Raw genomic sequence first — 21,862 nt, 5'->3', positions numbered from 1 at the left:
AAGTGCTCAGGATATTCTTGGAATAGTTCATTTCCTAAGAAAACAGTTCGTGTGTGCGTCAGCACTAAGGGGAAAAAACCCAACATCACAATAGCTATCAAAATTGCATAAGGTGGTAAAATGAGAAATGATTTTCTTTGTGATCTTAAACGATGAGGTATAGGGAAGCCAATTACTTATTTATAACTTGAGTGTGTGGTGCCAGGCATTCTCCAGCCCAGCTAAGGCGCGGTTACATACTTAGCTAGCCAGGGAACCTGGCAATCCATTCCACCTTAAACCGTCCCTTTCAGGAACAGAGAAGAAATTATGGATAGGATGCAGGAAGGAAGCAAAGAAGAGTTCAAAACCAGTGTTCCAGTCCCGTCAGTCCTCCCTGGAAATAACCGAGGGAGTTTCCTCCAACAACTGCAGGATGCTCTGTAGCCGGCCCCTCACAATCGGGACATCTAAGTATTCAGCTGGCAAGGAGGTGACTTCCCGACTCCTCCCGCAGGCCGCCAAGGGAATGAGCCTAGGAAGCAGGCGACCGGGCTGGGACGCAGAGGCGGGAGCAGGCAAGGAAGCGTTTCCGCGGTGATCCTGGAGACCCTGCCGGTTTCCGGAAGGGTGATTGCATCAGGTGTGGAGCAGGGCGCCTCCTCCGCCCAACCTGGAGCCCACCGCGCCTGCGCGCCCCGCCCCGCCGCCGCGGCTGACTCCAGCGCGGGTTTTCCTGCGCGTCCGAGTAGACCGCCTGGAGGGGGCAGGCGCGGTTCGACCCGGGAGCCCGGGAGAATCGGGTGGTAGGGTAGGCTCTGGACGTTGGCGGGCTGGGAGATCAAGGTGCAAGTTGGTGTGGTAGCCTGCTGAGATCGCCGCGATGAAGGATTCGCAGGGTGGGCTTGGGTTCATTTCCTCCTCTGTCTGGGCTTGAAGGACACAGTAGCCTGTGTCTCAAGGCCCTCTACAGTTTGCTTTTCCCAAGTTGGCATTTGAACCCTGGTTTTTGACTCTTCATGGTTCGCAGGATTCGTTGGGCCAGTCTTGGGATGCAGAGGTTCAGTTCCAAGAGTGAACCTGCATAGATTTATGGAGATTTTTCTGTAGCAGTACTATTGGCCTTCCGCGGAGTCTGAGGGAAATATTGATTATAGAAGAGGCTATAGATTACAAGAGACCACCAACACACGGCGTTCTCTCCATTCCTGATAACCCAACACTTTTACATGTCAACACCTTGTGTATGGAGATGGCAGAAATGGCATTTCATAGAAACTATTCAATGGACGTCAGTTACTGCTGGGCTGTAAACATGAAGGCAGGGGCTGCGATTTGCTTACAGGTCTTAGTAAGGGGATCTTGTGGAACCTCAATAAACTCATGCTGTGTGAAGAAAAAAAGGAATAATGCCCATCTTCACTGTAGGGAGGATGAGTCTGAGTTTATTATCTGATTGAGGAGTGCGTTGTCAAAGAGCCATTACTTAGTAGTTATAATTATTTTCAGAATTACCTTTCTAGAGGAGATGGTAGGTAGCATGGTCTGTGTATAGCAGAGTCCCCATGACTAGTCCTCGGATGGCAACCGCATCAGTACCTGGGATTTGATACTTACAGGCGCTTGTGCAGCACGGCACAACGACTCATCCAACCCCTGGAAACGCGCCTAGCATGCTGCTTCAGCAACCTTCCCAGATGAGTCTGACTTAGGCATCAGTTTAACACCCCTTGGCTTGATGGAGAAACAAATCAAGGACTTCCAGGTGCCTGCAGTAAATCCACTTAATGCCTAACGAACAGGTAGCAAGTAGATAATGCTTTTCCTTGTTCGCAGGCATATTTCTTGCATGGCGTTATCTCGCTGTGATTTTCCAGGGCAGGAATGTTCCTGTGTGGCATATGTCTAGCCATGGGGGATGAAGGAGGCAGAAGGCAGGAGAAAGTTTCACCTTTTAACATTCAGTTAGCCTGGAAGGCTGTGGACAGCTCTCATCTTGGGGTATTTTTCCATTCTACAGGAACGCAGACGCGTGAGAGAAGAGTTTCCCAAACTGCCTTTTGGTGCAGACAGACGCTAGGCCACCTGGAGGGGATACCCGGGCTGCCCCGCAACCCCCAGCCTCTGGGTGTCACCCTGGCGCCCCTTGCCTCCCTGCTGTGCCGCAGCTCGGCCGCCTCCACCTGCAGGGGTCGCCCTGGGAGCGCGGCCCGCCCCCTTCCGCCGCGGCCTCCGCCCCCGGCCCCGCCTTGCTGGGTTCGCCCGGCTCCGCCAGGCCCCTCCAAGCCTTTCCTCGCGCAGCCGCCGCCAAAGCCTGGAGAAGTGGAATCTCGCTGCCGCTGCTCCCTGCGCGGGCCTCGCGGAGCCGCACTGGGCATGCTCAGTCGCCGGAGCCAGTGCTGCTCTAAGTAGGAAGCTCGCGTGCTGCAGCCCGCAGCTGATCCGGGTGCTCAGCGGACTGCGAGACCTGGGAGCCGGGTCCGGAGCCGATCGAACGCCGCGCAGCGCTGGTGAGCCCCGCTTCCTTCCATGCCTTCAGCCCGGGGATCCGAGGGATGGCCCGGAGTGCGCCGGGGGTGCCGGGCAGCCGGCGAGCTTGGCTGCTTGTGCCCTCGCGGCTGCTGCTCGGTTTCTGGCGGTCACCGCCGGTCGCCCAGCCGCAGCCCCAGCTGCAGCAGCTGCCGTCGCATCTGCAGCAGGCGTCCGCTGCGGAGTCCCGCTCGCCCCGCGCCCGCGCTGCAGGGCCGGCGCTCTGGCTGCGGGCTCGCTCCGTCACTCCCATTACTCCCTCACTCCCACCCAGAGCTGGGGTTCGGCAGGGCCGGGCGAGGACACCGGGTCGCAGGGCTGTGCCCGGGCGGAGACTGCGGAGGGCAAAGTGCGGGTGGGCGCGGGCGACCGGTAGCGCACGCCCCCTTGCCCTGGGGCCGGCCTGCCTGCCGGGCGGCGCGCTCTTGCGGGAGACTCAGAGACCTGGCCAGCGTCTCCCGGGGTGCAGAGAACCCAGCTCTGCAGAAAGGAGGAGAGGGCAAAGTTCCTGTCCCCTCTGCAACGCCGAGAGCGTTTTTAACTAGAAAATGGCTGTGTGCCGAGGGCCGGATCAGGGAAGCCGGTCATCGGGGTCCCGAACGCCCCACTGCTGCTCCCTGGGAGGAATGGTGGCTCAGACGCCAGAAATGACATTTGTGCGACGAAAACTAGCTGGGCGGAGGGAGGATGCGGGAGTCCCGTAGAAACAATGATAGGTAGTCTCTCCATTGATGGAGAGGTCTGAAAACAGGAGGTCAGGCCCCAAAGGCCAAGGGAGTGTGGGGCATAAAGAAAAAAAAAAGCTGGAGAAATCAGATGAAGAATTGGGACCGTTTTGTAGCAAGATTCTGCACAGCCACGACTGTTCTGATCGCTTGGGGATGGACTGAGTGATTTGAGAGGGCTCACATGAAGAGAGAATTAGGTCAGTGTCTGAAGCCCAGAGGGCTCTTAGAGGGAGCAGTTTTAAAAAGTCTTGTCCCTGACTTTGCTTTGTGCTCAGTGTCTTAAATGAAAGTCATAAAACGATAACAACAATATCATTTTGATATCAAGAAATAAACTTTGTGAGGCTGGCCCTTTTTGTTATTTGTTTCTTCATTTTACCGATTTCAGAATAAATTATGACAGCTGGTCTGTTGTTTTAGGATTTGGTACCTTAAATCTAAATTTTCTTTCTTGTTATGATACTACAGATCCTTCCCTGAAATGGCCATGGTAGTAGTACCTGAATTCTTATGGCTGACCTTGCGGAGACAGGACTCTGGGAGGGGGCATTTCTTTATGAAGTTAGGCTTTGTCTTGTTTCAGGGTTTCTCCGAATTTGGAGAGTCTTAACAGAATCTTAGAAATGGCATCTGTTTGGGAAGATAGTATTTGTCCTGAGGATGGGCACCCCCCCACCCCCAAGGCAGGCAGAAATGTGGTGGGAACAAGGGTGGCTGGGGTGGGGAGTGGTCCCATCTGTGGAGTGTGGGGGTGGGGTAGGGGATGTCGCAGATGCAAGAGGTCTGCCACTGTCCTTTTGAACTTGTTATGTTAGGTTTGTAGATACCTTCGGAAAGTTCCCAGAAACAGAAAGCCATGTGCCAGGCTTTGAGAAAGGACTCAGGTTGGGACCCTAAGGACTCAGGTTGGGACCCTATTCTGGTTCAAGTGTGGTTGCTGTCCTCTGACACTGTTACTTCTTCCCCAAATGGATACTTTAAACTATTCACCTTTAAGGAGCTGGGTAGAATCCTGCAGTCTGAACCTTTGTAAAGAGGTAGTTGAAAGCTGGAAGAGCTATAATGTAACAGAGTAATACTTTACATTAGTTTCAGTAATATGAACACAGGCTACAACATTATCTCGGAAAAGACAAATATTACAAGAACACATGTGCAAACAATATTTTAGAACAGTTATTTTGTATGTCATGTTTCTATTTTCTGAGGGCTTTTCCTGCCAGAGGAGAAACAGCAAACAAATATTGGATTCTTTTTCTGTTGGAGCAGGAACCAACACTTGAAACCCTTCCCATGAGTACTAGAATTGTGTTCTTCTTGTTGCTTACCCTGATTAGTGGCTATCTAAATTTATCTAAGAAAAATGGAATCTTACTATCTTTCTATCCACAACTTTAAAATAGACAGTACCTTTGTGATATAATTCCTTATGTATCCCAGAGACATACCACAGTGTTTTATAGCTACTCGCTACACTAACGGGAATGAGTTTTAGAAAAACATTGTATTAAGTTATTATTGATTATGTGGATGATACTTTCCTTGCCTGGGTTAAGAAATCTAGGATCTGATCAATGGCTGTTTCCTGACAAAACTGATATTCCGCTCTTTACATGCAGTGTCTTGTATGTGATGTATGTGGGCATGCCTGCATATGTGCGTGTACTTGTCATATGCACATTCGATGGTCAGAGGATGCTTTGGTGTCGGTCCTGCTAACCTTCACCGTTTTTGAGGCCAAGTTTGGCCTTTATTGTTGACTGTTCTGCATACTAGGCTAACTGGCCTTGAGAACCTTGGAGGAAAATCCTGTCTTTACCTTTTCATCTTGCAGAAGGAATACTGTATTATCATGCCGGGCTTTAATGAAGGTCTTGGGGAGTTAAACCAGGCCCTCAGCTTTACAGGGCAAGTACTCTGCCAATGGAGCCATCTCCCTATCTTCTCATGTTTCCTTTGCTTATGGTACGTTGACATAAATGCCACCCACCCAAGGAAAACCCCTTTATGAGGTGGAGACTTCAGACCCCAATAACAATCTCACTGTGAAGTTTCCTCTCATAGGAGGAGAATATTTCAATGTGTCCCATTACTATTCCCTAAGCATTCTCGCATTCTCTTCTGAGACATCTTTGATTTGTTGTTTAGGATTAGGTCTGAGTAGAAGAGCGTGCCTTGCGAGTGACTGGAATGCTTGTAAGAAGCCTCTGTCCCGAGTTTTAAAACCTGCTTTGTGTTTATTTATTTTCAGTGGTGTTGTAGTACTAGCAAAAAAGAATTAAATCTAGGGATGATAAGCCAGAATTGCCCATCAAGTGTCATTGGTGCACACTATGCGTAATAACATGTGTCAGTGGTGTGCTTTGTAGCTGTAATGGCTTGTCTGAGGCAGAGTGGCAGGCTCCATCATTAAGGGTCTGGTAGGATGTGATAGAAAGCTCACCAAGCAGCAACTCCAACGGCTTTGCTCCTGTACCCTGCTCCTCCGTTAGTCCAGCTCACTCTGTGACCTGGAGAAGTTAGTTCACTTCCTGGAAGCTCAGTAGAATGAGATTTGCAATAGGATATGCCCTCTGGTTGGTTTACTGAGTCCTTGGCCTGGTCCAGAGGCCTATAATACAGCCATTCAAGGAGGGAGGGGTTCATTTAGCACATAGTTCTGAAAAGGAAGGGCGAGTTCCTCTGCTGGGGAAGGAAGGCTTGGCATAGAACTTAGCTAAGGCTGATTTTGTACATCTCAGAGCCTGTCCTGCCCTCGGTTTGCCTTAACACCCTTCCTTCTTGGTCAGTTCCTGCCTCCCATTGAGTTTTTCTTTTACTACAAAATAATTGTTATCACTGAACTCTGAACCTGTGTTCTACTGGGTAGGAGGCAGAGCCGGTATTAGGCTTGGCTATCAGACTTTGGAATTTTTTTTTTTTTTTAGCATCCTCTGAAGAGAGACTTTCTGCTTTTAGGCTCCCAGCCCATGTAGAAGACTCTACCAGTTGCAGGGGAGGCCTTCTGTGACTTGGTTGCTGGTCTCTACCTTGTAGAACTTTAGCAGAGCTTCCCTATGTGTTATGCTTCGGTTTCTGCCCTTAACGAGAGGTGCAACTCTTGGTCATAGGAATTGGTTGCCGCTGTCATTTGATGTGAGCATCTTCCTTGGCTGTGTAGGTGTTTATGGTCTGCTGCTGCAGTAGCAGAAGTACCAGCTAGATGGTGATGGGGCCGAGGGTACAGGGCGCCTGTTCCATTCTGGGTTGTGCATACATTGCTTTCAGGATGCTCACAAAACTCTGCACCGTTAGTCTTTAAGTGAGGCAGGAGAAGGTAGCCAGAGTTACTGCAGCACTTAAGGAACAGCGAGAGCAGTGACATCAGGGCCTCTGGCCTCTGGCCTGGAGGATTCAGAATGCCTGCAAGGAGCAAGGCAAGAATTGCAAACATGGAAAGAGGTCAGGCGGTGAGAACGGAAAAGGTAGGGAGAGGAGGTAAGACATCACCATGTGGTCAAACCTAGCGAGCCTGGATCTAATTAAAGGCCTAGGAGGTCAGCACACTGACCAACTCACTAACTGACCAACTAACAACAAAAGATAGGGACAAAACAAAACAAAACAGAACTAAAGGAAAAAGTGACAATGTATAACTTCCTGGTATATAGGATGTATAGAATGCATGAGTTCACCGAGACAAAGGAGAGAGAGCATAGAGCAGAATAATGGGGTGAAATTGGCCTGAAATGTTTTCTTTATGTTAATGACTTGAGAGTGTTAGGTTAGCCATTGTGTCCTTTTCCTCTTGTGGATGCTGCAGGATTTTGCCTTGTGGGGCAGTACCTGAAGTTTCTGAACTTGAGCTATATCGGCAAGCCTGCTTCAGGAATGCTTGGAGTGGGAGGAAGTGTGGTTTGTTATTTTTAGTTGACTTAAAAAAAATGCAGACTTTTGAACTAAGCTAGGAGGAGTGTGCTTTAGAGGATGCAACTGGGCCGACTTTGTAGAGTTCTGAAGAGGAAGAGTTCTTCTGCTGGGGAAGGAAGGCTTGGCATGGAAGATGGGACGGGATGTAGCATGCCCAGTCCACCACCTTGGAAAACAGATCTCCATTTGTAGGCATTGCAGAAGTGAACGGTTTGTGTCTATGCAGAGCACAGTGCGGGCCCCTAGGGCTGAGAGTCTATTGGTGACATTTTCATTGTCTTTACTGCAGTGATAACGGTGATGTTAAAGCCAGGATTTTATTGGTGTTCAAATGAGGAGAGCTGCCCCTTTCTTTGAGATTATGCCCTTCCAATTTTGGGGTAAAAATCTTCTCTGAAGGGGTGGAAATATTTTCATTTGGCAGCTTAATGGTCCATGAAATTGCTAAGTCTGAGAATCTGGTTCTGAGATGTACACTTTTGCCCTTGGGATTGAGTTAGTAGCAAAGCCAGACCAACACACAGAGCTTGTGGGTGGGCTGCTAAGGCCCCCTGGGCCTTCCAGGAATGTAGAGTGACCCAGAGTCTCAGGAGCTGTGAAAGAATTCATTTTGAAAGTGCTCTGGGAACTTGGGTGAGCATTTTTGAATTATAGCCCAAGAATGGCCAGCAGGATGCCAGGATGAAGGACGAGGGCCCGGGAAAGCAGACAGGGCTAACGGTGGCAATGTGAAGTCAGCAGGCAGGCCTGGAGTTGTATCTTGGCATTTGTTTGTTTGCATGGAGATCTCTTTCTTGGCAGAGCAACATGCTTTTGCAATTTGGAGATGGTGATTCTAGGAATTGCTGTTGGAAGCAAGACCATTGGATCATGAATTGCTTAATAGTCTTCTTCATGTGGCCTCCCACGCTATCGTGGATGGACCTGAGATGCTTAGGGGGAGCTTAAGAACGGTTGGCTCCTGGAAATGGCTGCTTTTCACCCTTTTTTTATTTTGTTTTGTTTTGTTTTTTTGGTGGTGGTGGGGTTACTGTTGGGTTGATGGGAGGCAGGGGAAGAAAAAAAAAACCTTTGGTTTGAAATAATAGTTTAACATAGTAAAGAATGTGTTTCAGGCAACACTTTAAGAAGTCTGTTAAGCTTACCACTAAGGAGATGTATCAGTCACTAAAGCACTTGCCAGACAAGCATAAGGACCAACGTTCAATTCCCAGCACCTGTGAACAAGCTAGGCATTGTGCCTATAACCCCAGCTCTGGAGAGGCAGGAAGATCTTTGGGGCTTGCAGGCCAGCCAATCTCTAGCTAACTAGGTGAACTTCAGGGTCAATGAGAGAGACCCTGTCTTTAAAAATAAGGAAGAGATCTGGGTGGTGGTTGCACACACACCTTTATTCCTAGCACTCAGGGAAGCAGAGACAGGTGGATTTCTGAGTTCAAGGCCAGCTTTGAACTCACTCTACAGAGTGAGTTCTAGGACAGCCAGGGCTACACAGAGAAACCCTGTCTCAAAAAAGGAGAGGGAGAGAGAGAATGAGAGAATAATTTGAGGAACGTGAACACCATTGACCTCTAACCTATGTATGTACATAACCTATGTTTGTTACATATGAGAACACATGCAAACATGTCTATAAAATCTGTGCTTAATCATCTCACTGATCCTAATAATATCAACCTTACCATGAAGTCCTTTGAGCTCAGAGCTCCATGGCTGTTGCACCATCTAACCCTCAGGAAACCCTGTTCCTATTTTAGAGGTAAGAAAGCTAAGGTCTTTTCTAATAGGCTGTACAGTGGCCATCCTGTTGTCCTGGACCTTCAGTAAATACCGAGGAAACCACTGGTTGCCAAGTGACAGGATGAAGAGATAACATTTATTTATTAGGAGCCAACTGTGTGCCTGCAGCTCTACAGGAAGCATTTCATTTAACTCTTTGGGGTATAGCCTCATTTCCCATTTGACAGTTCGCCGTGCCTTAGAAAAGTTAGAGGCCTCGTCCAGGCCCTACACAAGACTTGTCTTCTTGTCACCATACCATTAAACTTCCTTTAGCTCAGTGTTTGGGGAAAAGGTAAAAATGTTACCTCCTATTTGATTTCAAAGCACACAGTTAACTGGCATCTGCCTGATGGTGGCACCGCTATTTTGGCTCCCAAGTGCATTTTTTTTTTTTCACATGATTTTTCCAGACATTGGAAACTAGGAGTTGCTCTGTTGACTCTCTGGGCATTTCCCAGGATAGATTGCTTCTGTATAAAATAAGGGGGATCTGGTGAGTTGTCGTCGCATGCAGGTACCGGGAAGCTGAGCCACTGGATAAGGATTTCAGGGCCACCCTAGCAGGCTCAAGGCTGGTCTGAGGTTCTGACTCCTGGGGCCTTGGCCTGAAACCACGGGAGATGGTGTGTTTCCCTGAGCATCATGCTTGTTCTTTGCTGCTGACTGTGTTCTTAACTTGAGGGTCTTTGTTTAGTTTGTTCAGTAGACTTGTTCTAGGCAAACGCCAGGCTACCTTCTACATTGAGTATCTTGTATTGTTGTGCAGTGCTGTCTGTAAGTGGAAGTACTGTGTTTAGCTGAAGTACTTACTGTCTGTCGTTGAAATACTGTATATGGCTGGGCAGTGCTGTCTGTAGGTAGAAGTACTGTGCATAGCTACAGTACTGTCTCTAGGTAGAAGTACTGTGTATAGATGGGCAGTATTGTCTCTGGGTAGAAGTACCATGTATAGCTACAGTACTGTCTGAAAGTACTGTGTATAGATGGGCAGTACTGTCTATAGTTGAAAGTACTGTGTATGGCTGGGCAGTACTCTCTGTAGGTGGAAGTACTGTGTATGGCTGGGCAGTACTCTTTGTAGGTGGAAGTACTGTGTATGGCTGGACAGTACTGACTATAGGTGGAAGTACTGTTTATAGTTGGGCAGTACTGTCTGTAGGTGGAAGACTGTGTATGACTGGGCAGTACTGTCTGTAGGTAGAAGTACTGTTTATAGATGGGCAGTACTGTCTGTAGGTGGAAGTACTGAGTATGCCTGGGCAGTTCTGTCTGTAGGTGGAAGCACTGTGTATAGTTGGACAGTACCATCTGTAGGTAAAAGGAGAAACCTAGCACAAGTTAGGTTTCCTGGGTTGCTTCATTTTTGGTGAGCTACTGCAATGTAATTTGCAGATGGACTTGGCTGAGGCCTGATGAGAATGCTCAGTTACTGGGGCTGAGATACCATGGGGGGCACTGCTCAGCCCGACTCTCCCACTGTCGGTACAGAACTTTTCAGATCCTCCCCAAGAAACAAGTTTCATATATGTTTGTCTAGGTCATTAGTGAAGAGAGACGTTCATGCGGTGACTCCCAGAAACCTCAGCTCCACATGCCCACTCTTTTGTGCAGCAGATGTTAATTGCGTACATAGTTGGTACCAAGCACTGTGCCAGAGCACTGGGGGTAAGGTGCTTTGATGGAGGCCTGTGTGGGCTTTGCGGGAGTGGCGAGGAAGGAAGCTGTTTCTTCTTTTCAGAAGTGAGGTTGCTGCGTGGAAGAGGAGCTGTGTGGCAAGTGGCTCCTGCCCCACGCTCAACTCCCTGGAACTTTCAAAGCCTGTCTCCGCTGCCAGCACCCGTGGAAGTAGGAGCGTGGCCATTCAAATCTCTGCAGTATCTGCTTTTGCATTTGGGGGTTGCAGGAGGGACAGGACACTTTTGCCCTACAGGGCCCATTTGACCCGGAGACATTTTAGCTTGACTCATGGCTTTTGCACATAGAGATTAGAGATGCTGTTGGCCAGTGTACAGTGCACAGGGCAACCTGCTCTGCAGAGATTATCAGAGCTTGGTGTTAAAAAATTCTACTCTTAGGGTTCTGGTGTTGCCCTGTCATGGAGTCACCACGTGTCCACCAATGGCAGAATTCTAGTTGAACACCATAATTATGTAATGTCTCACCTGCAAACGAGAAAGCTAGAGGTGTGTATGTAACATGAATCTAAGGACTTCAGGAGCCGACAGAGGATAAGGGCTTAGACCACCACTTGGCAGGCAGTGAGACCGTAACCGTTACCATTACTCTTGGCTTGCTAAGGTTTGCCTTTTCAACCAGAGAGCTCGACTATGGGGAACACGTTGTAGCATTGCCCCCTGGGTGTACTTTGGTATAAGAACTGCCTGGAGGTTTCCCCTACTCCTTGTGTCAGTATTTCCCACTGTTCCCACCCCTTTGGGTCTAAGGCTTTCAGTAGCTTCGCCTTTCATCCCTTTTTCCCAGGGACCCAAATTTATGTCCTTGCCAGGCCTTCCCCTCGGGGGCTGGGAGTATATTTATGACCTGCCTTAGCTCCTCCATCTATTTCGGGAATGGTGAGGAAGCAGGAAGCAGGTCAGGGGGAGCTGCTGTAGCGCTTCCTGACTGCCAAGGCGTCCTCCACCATGAGATTCTGAGGCGGGAGGGAGGCAGGTGGTAGTGCCTGCTCGTAACTCTTCCCTCTGCATCCCTAGCTTATCCCCCAGCTAAGTGCCTACTACATCCAAAATACCCAGTAATTGGGTCACAACACTATCTGCCTGCCAGGAGTCATTTCAGAAAATCAAAGCAAAGACACAGACTTCTCTCAGTGAGATCTGAAACATCTCTATCTTCTGCTTTACGGCTACTCCAGAAATAGAAACAGAGGAAAGCTGTCTTGTCATCTCAGTTAGGTGGCTGTGTCTTTGAGGCCTGGAACTATATCTTATTTTTACTTTTGTTAAAAGTATTTGGATCCCTCTTACAGGGCAATGAGCCTTTGTGGACTCCATTCAATGGATCAGATTTACTGTTAAATTTTCATAATAGGAGTTCTGGGTTTTGGATGCTGTCAACAGACTATAGAGAATGTAAGAAACCAAGTGTCTTAGCTACTGTTCTATTGCTGTAAAGAGACACCATGACAGACAGTTTATAAAAGGCGGCATTTAATTGGGGGCTGGCTTACAGTTTAGAGGGTTAGTCCATTATCATCATGGTGAGGAGCATAGCAGGCAGGCAGGCCTGGTGCTAGAGCATTGACCAAGAGCTTACATCTTACCTGCAAGATGGAGACAGAGAGGGAGAAGGAGAGGGAAAGAGAGACAGACAGATAAATGGAGAGACAGAGAGACAGAAGGACAGAAATAGACAAGCACTGAGCCTGGTGTAGGCTTTTAAATCCTCAAAGTCCACCCCTGGTACACACCTCCTCCAACAAGGCCACACCTCTTAATCTTTCCCAAACAATTCCACCAACTGGGGACCAAATATTAAAATATATGAGCCTTTGGGGCTGTTCTCATTCAAATCACCACACTGAGGTTATTTCTAACTCTTTCCCCACAACTCTTGTCTTCTCCTGAATGAGAGTAATGACCTCTTAGTTTGCATCTCTGTTTGGCTTCCCAGAAGCTGGGGACTGATCCCAATGCCCTGTGATGAACCTGACCAGGATGGCCACTCTGTCTGCTTGGAACTCTCATTTATAGAGAAAAGCTGACAGCTCAGGAACTGCCTACAATACAGTATGACATTACCAGCAGAGAAGCACTCTGCTTGCTCCTCTGACCAGTGCCTACTTTTGGTTGAGTTTCCAGTGTGTCAGGTCTTCTACAGCTGTCCCGCTACCTATATCTCTGCTGTTTAAATTCTTGTCTCCAGCCCCTGTGTGGAACCCTGACGGTCCCCCACAGCCTCCATTTTCTTCCCACCACCATCGCCACTCTCTGCAGAGTTTGCAGTCATTCTCCAAGTCGCTTGCCCGTTTCTTCTCCGCGCTGTTTCTAAAATGCTCTGCAGGTGTGGGCATGTCCGTTCTGCCCATCCAGGAACTCCTTGCTGCCCGCAGGCTGCTTGGCACTGAATCCAACACCCTTGGTGATCTACCTTCCCTCTCATGCCCTGGGCTTGCACACTACCATTTGTACAGCGTGCCATGCATTCTTTGGCATTGAACAGAGGGCTTCTGTTGGCTGCATCCATCCCGAGTGGACTGGTTTTCATCTGTCTGGTATCAGTCCTCCTACAGGAAGTTGCTTACTTGGTGTCTACCTCCCTGTGCATCAGAATCACCCCTGGGCTGGTGAAAACATATCTCACTGGTCGTAGCCCTAGAGTTCCCAGGTCTGTGGTGTGGCTTGATGCAAGTCTGCATTTGTCAGGATTTCCCAGGTAGCATCTAAGCTGCTAGACTGGGCTCACACCTGGAGAGCCACTGGTGTCTACGATCACCCAGGTCAGGGCCTGGGGTTCTTCTCTGTGCTCCCATTGGGGGATCTCACACCCTAAGTCCTGAGCCCTTTATCTTCATCCGCATTTCTTCCTGGCTTCTGTACGTAGTCTGTGGATCCTTGTGGGATGGTTCTGAATTCCTTTCTATTTGCATTTCCAGTGTTGGGAAGCACACATTTTCTGCATCTGTTGTTTCTGTTTCCTTTCCCTCTCTCCCTCCTCCTTACCCCTCCTCCCCACCCCTGAATTTGTAAGCAATATACTGTGATGTTAAGGAGGTCAGTATGAGTTTACATATAAGTCATTTTTTTTGGTTGTTCTAAATTCTAGAATGGTTTGGAGAGAAGCCATTACTGTTTCTAGAACATAGTTTTCTTGTACTTCTCCAGTGTGACTAACGTAGAAATAAACTGTGTCCAAAAGAAACGCAGAGGACATTCAATTTAGCAAATAGAATTGCATACACATAGTCCTTATATTTAAAAACAAACCACCAGATCACACTGAATTGAAATTAAGCCATATTTAACTTAGACCATATAACCAAATGCTTAAGTCGTCATTTGTGCAGGCAAGAGGGAGGGCTACTAAACTATCTCCTTCACGTATCCATGTGTTTATTGAGAAAATGTTTATTCTGCCCATAGTCCCCTGATAGTAGGCCCTTTGAGCGGCCATGAAGAGTTGTAAGATGCTATGCTCTCTTTGATATAGGGGAAGTCTGGGTCACCTTTCAGTGCTCATAGGTGCACTGATCAATGGATTGAAAAGTGAGCTCAAATAGAAGCCCGGGAGCCATTTTATTAGAGTATAAAAGAAAAACAATCCCAGAGGAGGCAAGCTGTAGAGGTCAGCTGCTGCCTGGAGAAGGGGGATGGAGAAGGGAAGGGAAGGAAGCAGCCATGCCGTGTAAGCTGGCATGTGGGTCAGACACCTGGGTGACCGGCAGCCACATGGTGGGGAGAGAGGCTTTAGAGAAAACAGGGAAGCCTGAAATGTTTGCGGAGAAGCCCAAAGTGTTAAGAAAAGCAGGTTCAAAAAGAAGAAGAGGAGAAGGAAACATTAACTTTGTTTTGAATGATTCAGAAACGTGGGCTGACTTAGGACCCTATGCGGCCGCAGCCTCTAAGCCTCTGCATTAATGGTGAGGTTTGTGGCAAGGAAAAGTACAGTATTTCGTTAAAGAACTAATTCCACCGGCCTCTTTAGCCTGGCTTAAGGTGAGCCCACCCTCGCAGGTCCTTCAGCCAACGTGATTGAAACTAGCCCACTTGAGATGTTAGGTCTCTATCCAAGCCTGCGATTCTGTTTTTCTGATCTAACCTCTTGGTAGGAAATGCTGTGAAAGAGAGGGGTGGTGAGATCCCAGGGCCTAGGATCCATTTAGATCAGGTGGTGTGACTGGGTGATAGTTTTCTGGGTCCTGAGTGACGGGAAATGAAGGCTATGTCAAGAGCCTGGTATGTTTATGCTCCACATACCATGTCTGACGAGTGCACCCAGTGTAAACTTAAAAGAACACACAAGCAAATGCATAATGAATATAGTGTAAATTAAAAAAAATTATATATATATATATACACAAGTAAACACAAATGAGGAAGCAGGGTGACATGGAGAGGAGCCCTTTCAGGCCAGCGGATTGGCTCAGAAGGGTCTCGCTTACAAACCATCTTCAGAGATCCCTTGGACACCAATTGTGCTCACCTTGTTATGGTGCCTGCCGTCTGGGTCTGAGCTCGGTACCGCCTCCGGGACTTCTAAAATAGGCTGCTTAGCACATGCTAGTTAGAAATGAAGTGATAATCTTGGTGTCACACCGAGGAACACATGAGCAAAGCAAAAGTAGCTGGGCAAGGCCGTCAGTTCCTTCTGCGAAGAGGCTTGCCAGAACTCAGGTATGCCAGCAAGCGTTCTTGGCCAAGATGGTTTCTGTCTTCTATCCCCAGTGTTGATCGTAACTGTGACCCATCTGTGGGAGTTCAGCTGATGAGAATGGCAGTGTAAGGAAAGAGAAAGAAAGGCTCAGGAAATTCGAATCCTTGCTGGGCTAACTACCTATGATAGAAACAACAACAAAAACAACAACAACAAAAACCCATTTCTTACGTGCTTTGGCCTTACTTGGTTTAACAGATTGTAGGTTTTGATTTGAATTGTGGAAATTGTGAAGTCATTGCAACTTTCAGGTATGCAGACATTGCTCTGGGTGTCCGCCGCCAACTAAGGGGAAGGCAGAAGGGAGGTGACTAACCTGTGGGTTTCCAAGGGGGAGCACTAAATTTAAGAAATAACTCCCCCACCTGTCTTTTCTACACCACACTTGCTTCTCTCCTTCCTATTTTCTCTTCCTCCTCGTTCTCTCTCCCTCCTTCTCTGCAAGGGGTAGCCCCCTTCCTCAGGGCTGCATAGCCAAGTCGGCTTGAACTTAACTATGTTAAACTCTTAGACTTCAGACCTCGACTTACTGTGTGCCAGAATTAGAGGCAGTTAGCTACTATGTATCATGCTCAGCTCTTGAATTGACTTTTAGTCGAGGTATGCTTAGTTTGGATCTTTCTTGAAGTTAGAGTATAGGCGATCTAGGCAGCCATTTTGAAGAGGTTTATTTTCTGATTCCTTACAGTTCTTTGCTATAGCAAGCACAGAAGGGGTCAGGTAGGGGTGAGCTTGCTAAAAATGTTTATTTTTGAGGATCCTGGGGTGAGTCTTAGAAAGAAAGAACGTATGTTAAGGTGTGGTAGTTAAGAGAGAGCCTGATACCTGTAAGTAATCCCAGCACGTGGGGGCGGGGGCGGGGGGGGGGGAGAATCAAGAGCCCAGGACAGCCTGGGAGACATGGTAAGAATAAATGAACATTTCACTCAGTTATCAGGTGAGTGAAGAGGCCCCGATCCGTGCTGCATTCTCTTCTGCTTAGAGTAGTTTCCGGAAAGATGAAATGGGAATTTACTTAGAAAAGAAGGAAAGGAGCCAGAGCTTGAGGGAACAACCAGAGACACATCTAAGCAGGGCAGGGAGGGAGGAGCAGGGAGGAGCTGGGAGGAAGGAGCACGTGGTGGGGGGGTGGGGAGGAGCAGGGCTGGGAGGAGCATTGTTTAGAGGAGCACTGCTGGGAGGAGCAGGACTGGGAGGAGCAGGGCTGGGAGGAGCACATCTTAGAGGAGCACTGCTGGGAGGAGCAGGTCTGAGAGGAGCAGGTCTGGGAGGAGCAGGTCTGGGAGGAGCACCTCTTAGAGGAGCACTGCTGGGAGGAGCAGGGCAGGGAGGAGCAGGGCTGGGAGGAGCAGGGCAGGGAGGAGCACCTCTTAGAGGAGCACTGCTGGGAGGAGCAGGGCAGGGAGGAGCAGGGCTGGGAGGAGCAGGTCTGGGAGGAGCACCTCTTAGAGGAGCACTGCTGGGAGGAGCAGGGCTGGGAGGAGCAGGGCAGGGAGGTTCCTTTAGTTCAGGGCTTTAGATTTGGGTGGGTTGTACTCTTGGGTCCCTAGTTTTGTGCTCCTGAAGAGACAGGGACTCTCAGGGATGATGGTCCTGTAGACTGTTACCGGGGACAGGGTCTCCATGTTGCAAAGCTCTGAGGAAAATCCTGTTGCCTTCATAGTGAGTGTATTATACCGATTTGGGCAGAAAAACCTGTGAGCAATGGTGTGAGGGAGACGGAACTGCCACTGTGCAGGTCATGGCCGTGGGGTCAGCGTCAGTTTCTAAAAATGACTCCCAGAACTGGAGGTTAATTCTACCAAAATAAATACAGGAAGTCCTGCATTCCACCCACTAGCGTATCACTGTCTCGTGGATCCAAGTCATCTCCTGCTGCGTCTGGTTTTACTTCCATGTAAATCACCTCACTTTACCAGGCCTAGGTCCTGCTGTTTTTTTAATAAGGAGTGGAATTTCATTGTTGTTGTTTTTTTTTTTTTTTCCTCCCTTGGTCCACGGGAGAATTGCAAGAAAGAAACAATTAAAACAACAAGAACAGTAAAAAGACCCAGAGCGCATTGATTTGTGGCATTATTATTTTTATTCCTGTAAGAAAGCAGGATTTTCACAGCTACAGGACCACGCTGTTTCCCTTTGAGAGAGATAAGGGGGTGGGGGGTGGGGCTGGGTGGCTGCATTCAGAGTTTATATAAAGTTTTGCTTAACATTTGTTCCTGGATGAACGTTTGTGAATGTATTGACTTCTTTCTGCAGCGCTGGCTATTGGACAATACCACAATGCCGTGCCAAGAACGGTTTCCTGCTATCAGAGCGAAACTTAAGGCAGCCTTCACTGGTGTAATAGGAGACTGGGTGGGTGCAGGCTTTCATTACAGCACCTTGATTTTTCCCTCATGTTGACCTTGGGATTAATTTCAAAATGCCTGGCCTTATGCCATCTTGATAGATGCTTATGTTAAAGAATGGGATGGGACGTCCCCTGTGAATGTTTCAAGGTGATGTAACTGTTAACAGTTTGTTTGCATAAAGCCAGCCGCAGGAGAGGGATAGGATAGACTCAGAAATAGGCTCTGTCTCTGGGAAGGATAGTGGATGACTTTGTTTCCCCCTCTGTCTCTTTCTTCCTTTCCGAGCTCTGGCAATGAGAAAGGGGGTAAAATGACTATTATGTGTTTCATCTGAAAGGTATGTTCCCGGGACTGGCTCTCAGACTAGTTGAAATGAACCAAACACAAAGGGCCTACGGTTTTACTAACCTGGGATAGTCGGGTCACAGAGGCAGAAGCTAGACCTGTGGTTGCTAGAGTGTGGTTGCTAGCTGATGTTCCGTGGGACCAAGGTTTCATCTGGAAGAGACGTCCGGAGGATGGATGCTGGTGACAATGGCCCAGCAGTGTGTATGTGCATAATTCATCTAACTATACACTTAAAAGTGGGTGAAGCAATTAAAATTTGGGGGAGGAGTTAACTTGCCCAGGACCAAAGCTCCTTTGAGCATGTCCAAACCTCAGGGTGGCCTGCACCTCAGCCTGGAGCTCTAAGGGCTGGGGAGGGGACGGATGGTACTCACTTGTCACTTGACCTGGACACCAAGTTCCTGTCCTGTCAGAAAGCTTTCTTCTGTGGGGAAACTCAAACTCATCCAGACCGGGCTTTAGATGCAGATGATCTGGGTTTGAAGGAGCAGCTAGAGCTGCAGTTTCTCCACCCATGAGATACCGGCAGGAGGCGGAGCTGGTGGGCGGGGCTGGTGGGCGGGGCTGCGGTGGGCCTGTGAAATGTGTGCTCTGCAGTAGCCATCAGCATGGCCAGCATACTCAGCTTCTCTTTTGAGTTTTTCTTTTCTTGTTCAGATGGTCATCGGGTGCGTTTTTGTAACTGGGTTACCAGTGATGGTCCTTATTTAGGAAAAAAAAGGAAGTTTTTTTCTTTCTCTTTAAAGGCTTATTTATGATTTATTACTGTTTTGTGTGTATGGGTGTGCATGCCTTGTCTGTGGAGTGCTTTTGTGTTGAGCCTATCCATGGTGACCAGAGAGGGCACCAGATTCCCCGCAGCTGGAGTTACAGATGGTTGTGAGCTGCCTGATGGGTGTTGGGAATCAAACCTGAGTTCTCTGGGCAAGCAGCCAGTGCTTAATCTTGAACCATTTCTCCGGCCAAGATAGATCTTTTTAAAAAGGCTCATAGAAAGAGGTTTGTACTATACTTTGTATTCAGTTACCCGGTTCGGTTTTTTAATTTTTTTATTTTTTAATTGGGTTTGTTATTCCCCCATGATTGACTGTCAGTGTGGTACCATGGATCATAGTTTGGTAGGCTGGGAGGATTTGTGGGTTAGGGTTTGATCTTGGGTCACACTTGGTCAGCATGATGCCCGCACCAGTCTTTTGCACATTGTTGCCCAGGCTGCCTTACAATTCTCTGTGTAGCACAGGCTGGCCCTAAGCTCATGGCAATATTTCTGCCTCAGCCTCTTTAGCAACGTGAGCTGCTTGTTCTTTAATTTAAAAGTATATATATATATATATTTACTTATTTATTTTGTGTGTGTCTATGTGTGTAGGTAGGAAGGAAGACAACCTGTGACTCAGTTTTCTCTATCATGTGAGTCCTGGGTCTTGGACTTCAGGCTCTCTGGCTTGGTGGTAAACTCTTTCACCATCTGAATCATTCTGCTGGCTTAATTTTTCAAATTTAAGATTATTTACCTGTTGGCTTATTTTGCATGTGTGTCTGTGTATGCACATTTTCATGTCTGTGGGTACGCCTGTGTGTGGAGCCCAGAGTTTAACGTCGGATGTCTTCCTGGATCTCTACTGAGGCAGGGCCTCGTGGTTGAACCCAGAGCTTGCTGATTCAGCCAGTTTGGCAAGCCAGGCCTCTCTGCGCTGTTTGCAAGAGTGTTGGGGATGTGAACGCTGCTCTTCATGCTTGTAAGCAGCAAGGACTTTATCCCTGAGCCCCTACTTGGGTTTTGAAACAAAGAAGATTTCTCCAGTCTATGAAAGGTAATATATACTTTTAAAAAAAATGTAGTTTTGGTGTTTTCTCTAGAAACAAATCAAGGATTTCTGTAATCACAGAACATTGTGTCCCGAGGATGTGCTCAGCATAATGACAGAGGATGAGCCCTGGCTACCAGGGGAGATTAGCTGGCAGCCGCAGAGGCGGAGTGTTCTATAAATTTAACATGGTCTGAAAATTGCATTTCCTGTGGAGTGGCAATAAGAATTTACTTGTTAAACTATTCTATGTTTTCTCCCAAGGAAAGCTGTTACTTCAGTTATTTGTTTGTTTGTTTAAAATGGAGGTCATATTGTTTCTTCCAAAACCAATTTGGGTTGTCCTTTAGAAACACCTGTGAGTACTTTCATTTGCTTTTGAGCCAAGATGATTCGGGGAACACAAGAATGGAAGTTGGGGCTTGGGTGAGAATGTGATGTTAGGACATGTTCAGACCCTGTGATATCTGCTTCACCGGTGGCTCGTCTGGCTTTTGGGGCGTCTGCTCCTTCCTGTGAGTTTGGCAGTTCCTGTCGTCCAGGTGCTGTTTGACTGGGGTTTTTTCCTCCTAGTTCTCTATGAGGTCAGCTTACTGGGTCTTTTCAAAGACAGTCCCTGAGTAGCGGGTTGGTTAATAATTATTTCCCTCAAATCTGCTTAAGTGGCCAAAGCCTGTTGTAGAAATATTTTGTTTTTCTGGTGTCCAGAGAGCACCAGACCACCAAGTTCATGGTGAAGATATTTCTCACAGTTCACAGTACAGCGGATGTCCAGCAAATGTCCAGGCGCGACACTGACTTCCCATTAAGACAAATTTGAGTCACACCTATTTATTTAAATACTTAAGTACTCCCCCCCCCCCCCCTTTGAAGGCTGATGCTTATCAGGATGTCAATTCTAAAGTTGTTATTTTCCGTTTTCCGTGCTGATAGCGGCTATCAGACCTGATGCTTTCCCCGGCATCTACAGTGCCGAAATGCCATGAGTGGCACTCCAGGGTTGTTACCTCTTATGAGGAAGTGCGAACACCTTGATAAAGTTTATCATCAGTGACCACAGAGTTGGGATCATCACAGGCAGATTAATTGAGTGACGAGCAATCAACCTCTCCAGTGCTGGCTTTACTGGAGTGCTCCACGCCCAGCCATCCTCTCATTGGATGAGCAAGCTCTAAGACATGGGGCGGGGCAGAACGATCTGCTTCCTCTCTATAGTCTGTACTTCTTTACTGATAGCATCAGCTGGCCACACACCATGAAGGAGGAAGATGAAAACGGGAGGGAAAATCCTGAGATCTTTTTCTCTGGCTGTAGTACATACAAAGACGACATCTCAATGGCCAGAACAAAAGGAAGAATTTAAAGGTTGGAGTCAGGTGAGGTGAGACACTGTGTGTACTTGTGGCTCAATGAAGGTTGTCTTGGTTTGTTCTCTATTACTGCGCTGAGACACTTATGAACCAGCAACTTATAAAAGAAAGTGTTAAACTGGGCTTACAGTTTTAGAGAGTTAGAGCCCATGATGGTGAAGTGAAGGTGTGACAGCTGAGACTCACACCTCAGACAGGAGGCAGAGAGCAAGCACCCTGGGAATGGGGTGAGTCTTTCAAACCTCACCCCCCCCCCCACACACACATTGACACACCTAACAAGGCCATACCTCCTAATTCTTCTGCAAATTAAGGGTTTCCTGGGCTGCAGAGTGTTGCAATAATACTTAATCTCAAACCAGGATTTCTACCCCTCCTTTTGACCATTTAGTTCCTTGATAAAACACACACACACACACACACACAAAACCTTCATATTTATAATAAGCCTTAATCAGCACAAGAGCTGGGCAGATGGGCAGATACCTATCTGCTATGCTATTATGTCTATTTCCCAGCTAATAATCTCATTAGACAATTTGCCATGTTTTGTCTGGCCTGTTCTTAACACCAATTAGCCAACCCACATGGCCATTATTTTAGGATTCTTACCCCAGTGCTTTCTCCTCTCTGCACCTTCTTCTCTCTTGCCCGCTCGTGGTGTCCTC

The 21,862-nt window shown here is 47.8% G+C and overlaps 1 protein-coding gene across 18 annotated transcripts in view; it reads left to right on the top strand.

Moving 5' to 3' along the window:
* Positions 1-1,992: 1,992 nt before the first annotated feature.
* Positions 1,993-21,862, top strand: part of Apbb2 (amyloid beta (A4) precursor protein-binding, family B, member 2) — a 320,340-nt gene continuing 300,470 nt past the window's right edge. For 8 of the 18 annotated variants that reach the window (XM_030254081.1, XM_030254078.1, XM_006503691.4 and 5 more), the window contains exon 1: positions 1,994-2,489. The gene's annotated coding sequence lies outside the window, so the exon portion shown is untranslated. Of the gene's footprint in view, positions 2,490-21,862 lie in introns of all 18 variants that reach the window. The other 10 variants (XM_030254079.1, XM_006503690.4, XM_030254082.1 and 7 more) reach the window with 2 other exon arrangements.

Source organism: Mus musculus, chromosome 5 (genome assembly GCF_000001635.26).
Source record: "Mus musculus strain C57BL/6J chromosome 5, GRCm38.p6 C57BL/6J".
Classification (NCBI taxonomy): domain Eukaryota; kingdom Metazoa; phylum Chordata; class Mammalia; order Rodentia; family Muridae; genus Mus; species Mus musculus.
The sequence above is the reverse complement of the archived record's forward strand: the minus strand, read 5'-3'. Positions and strand labels throughout refer to the sequence as shown.